A 3,840-nucleotide genomic window follows, 5' to 3' on the forward strand; every position below is an offset into this window, starting at 1 on the left:
ACTTTTGTAAATGAGGTCAGTTGCTTTGGGGAAGTATTTGGAACTCTGTTCTACGGCCTGTTATTTCCCTTAGAAAATATCTCTGAACTAGGCTCTGGTGTTGGGGGTAGGGAAAATGGCACGCTTGTGTCTGAGTGACAACCTCAATTCGGGAGTTGAAGACATGGTGGATGAGGGGGTCAGCAGCTCCAAGTCTCCTTGGTTTGCCTGTGTGGAACCTCCAGACTATAAGGACAATTAGGGCCCCAGTATTCCTAGCGGTGCCTCATCCAAGGTAGAGTTCTATTCTGATGAGTAAAGTCTGGGCAGAAGAAGGGATCCCTGACCTCTTGATTGTACTCATCTGAAACTTACTTCCAATAGCAGACAGTGGGGACATGATAAGAATTTGCAGACATTCTGCCCTTCTCAGGAAGATAGCCCTCATATTGGGATCTGAGGAAAGTGGGATTCCTACGTTCTTGGCTATGACATTCTGGAGTGAATTTCTGCCTTGCTGAGCTAGAAGGATAAAAGAATAGATTTTGGTTCAAGTACCAAAACCTCTCATAATTCTTACAGAGTTTTATAGATTTTCTTGAATTTTTTTTTTTTTTTTTTTTTTTTTGCTGTACACCTTTAGGGCCCTTTCAAAAAGCGTTAATTTACTTTTGATAGTTTTCATCAATTTCACTGGAGAGTGACTCAGCGGAGATTCTCATGGTGTCATGCCAGAAGTGGAGCTCCTCTCCATATTATTCCTTCCAACTACAATCTATCTGATCTCAAAAGAAAACAACTTAATTAAAAAATTGAAATAGTGTCTTAGATTATCTCCAAGACAGGATAATTTTGTGCAAGTGATTTTTGGGGAGAGACTTTTAGGAAAAGGGGAGTGAGGAAAGGAGAAGGGGCAGGGAAAGGCACTAAGCAAGGACGTGGTCTCAGCTGGAACCCAGCTTCAGGCTGATCCCATAAGAACTATGGAACACAATTTTTCACTACAGATTGGCTCCATCTTGAGACAGGTCAGTCACTCATTGAATTCAGGTTGTATCCAGGGGATGACTCTGCCTCTTTGGCAAGGTGATGTGTAGATTCCAAGGGCAATTACCTGGAGGAAAGGCCAGCTGTGACCAATTAGCAACCAACATTGACAACAGGTGGGGAGTGGCTATCCTTGCCAAGTAAAAGGAATGTGAGTGACACACCAACAGTACCCATTACTCCTAACTATTCATTTATTCTGTCATTCATGTAGCGAGGTGAACACTGTTTCAGGGGCTGGAGATACCAAGATAAATGAAAATCAATCTGTGTCTTCTGGATGTCATGAAAGTGATTGAAATAACAGATTGTTATGGGAAATGGGCCATGCCAGGTGAATGGAATAATCACCTTGTCCATGGCATATAAAACAATACAGCTGACCTGGCAGTTCTGAGGCTCTCTGTTCCCATATGAGGAAACATTCACAACATTGAAATAATTTGTTCAACATCTCACATATTGTTTTCTCATTCATTTTAAGAAAGAGTTATTAAGCACCTTGCTAGGCACTATTATTATAAAGAGAAATAAACCAAGACCTAAACTTAAGGAGCTAACTGCACAGTGGGGAATTGGGAAGTAGATCAGTGAAGGTAGAACAGTCTGGGAAGTGCTACATTAAAGGTCAATTGAGGAACAATGTATTCATAGGGGAGGCTTTGCTTCCAGGCTGAGAATTTGCCTGCCTTTCTTGATTTCTAATTCAGTTCTCCTTTACTAAGCTACAGACAGAACCACTGGAGGGGAAAGAGTGCTTGAGGAATTCCCGAGGGTTTACATTAAATCATAATCATGTTAAATATATCAGTCATTCCATTATGTGCTGCTAGAGCAAACTCACTATTAAAATTTATCATGGTTATAAATAAAAAGTGTTGTTTTGCTTCCATAAATTTAACTGTTCTAAAATAAATATAATCACGTTTATTGGCACAGTTAGGATGGGTAGCCTTGTGAAAATTATTCCTACATGTTAAAAGAGAACAGGGGAAAGAAACAGGAAGAATACACAGAGTATAACAATTGGAAAATTATTGTTATACTTAATAGAAAACATTATGAGAGCATGTTTGAAAAAACCTTGCTTCACAGCATTTTGATTATATTGCCCATACACCAAAACGCCTGTTATTTTATCAATTTAAATCAGAGAAAACATTACAAAAATGAAAACATAGTACAAAACAAGAAAAAATCTTTATGCTATGCTTTTTTTTTCTATTTTATTGAAAGTAATAGCACATTTTTAAAAATTTCTTAGACATTTTAAATATCTTCTATCATGTTTCCTGATTTTAAAATTACTATTTCAGGGCTGGGCACAGTGGCTCTGACCTGTAATCCCAGCGCTTAGGGAGGCCAAGGCATGCAGATCACTTGAGATCAGGAGTTCTAGACCCGCCTCGGCCAATGTGGCAAAACTCCGTCTCTAATAAAAATACAAAAATTAGCTGGGCCTGGTGGTGCATGCCTGTAATACTAGCTACTTGGGAGGATGAGGGAGGAGAATAGCTTAAACCTGGGAGGCGGAGGTTGCAGTGAGCCGAGATCACGCCACTGTACTCCAGCCTGGGCAACAGAGTAAGACTCTGTCTCAAATAATAATAATAATAATAATAATAAATTTCTATTTGATCATTTGGGAAATTTTGAAAATATAAAAATGTATATGTATTAAAATCAGATGTTTCTAGTGTTGACTCGTATCAGGCAAGCTATTGAGCAGTTTGTCAGAATTGAGAGTAACTTTTACTAGTTTGTAAAAAGTATTGCTTTGTTAAATTTTAATTGAATTTAGATAAATATCTATCATTTGATGTAGGTGTATGAATGACTAGATGTACTGATACAATATATCATATTGCTGAGTTTGGTAAAATTACTTTGCTGTTTGTCACGTCTTTTATTCCATTGTGAACTATGGCAGACTGTATCAGGTAGCCTACATTCCTTACTCCTTTTTACAGCCATACGCTTTGCCATGTGACTTTGCAGTGTCTTTTGGTGAAGGAATATATGTTTCCGTATCTCTTGATTTTGGGTATAGTCATACAACTTGTTGTGTGGGTGGAGATAGAAGTTATTGGAGCTCAGGACACATTACCCCAAAACATGACTTTAGGAGACCAGAATATGCCAACCCAACACCGGACTTTTTTGAAATATTTTGAGCTGGTTATTTTGAGAAATTGCATACACAGGAGTAGTCCTGAAAAGCTGTTCTTTTGTAAAATAAATTGATGTCCATAGGAAATCTACATTAATAAACTATCTGTATCATGGAGAAGCCTGTTTTATCCACATTCTCTGTAAACAGGCACACTGTAGCCAAACTTTAGGACTAAGTTTGTGTAAACTGATGTATAGTCTGCTCTGAGTGATGGTCCTAGGGAAGAGGTTCATGCAGACCCTTGAAGTGGGCTTTGGACTATTTGAGCTTGGAATTTCTTAGTCCTAGGTACCTGGATGGTTTAGAAGGAGAGTATGTTTCCTTGACTTTGTGGACTCTGATTTCTGGAGGCTGGTATGGCTGGAGGAGAGAAGAGGAGGTCTCCAGAGTGTGTCACCTGAATCAAAGTCCTGCTTTCCCAGATCTAATAGTAATACTGATGCATATAGTTTGATATACCTATTAATTTACTAATTCTATTATAAGCACTATATATTAAAGACCTATTAAACAATGAGAACTGTATTACAATTTCTCATTTCTATTGCACTGCTATGTCTTTATTTTCTTTTGAAAAAACAAATTCTGTGACCTTCATATCTGATGTTTATACCTGTTTTAATCATATTATGAATCGTAAT

This window comes from Theropithecus gelada, chromosome 2 (assembly GCF_003255815.1).
Source record: "Theropithecus gelada isolate Dixy chromosome 2, Tgel_1.0, whole genome shotgun sequence".
Classification (NCBI taxonomy): domain Eukaryota; kingdom Metazoa; phylum Chordata; class Mammalia; order Primates; family Cercopithecidae; genus Theropithecus; species Theropithecus gelada.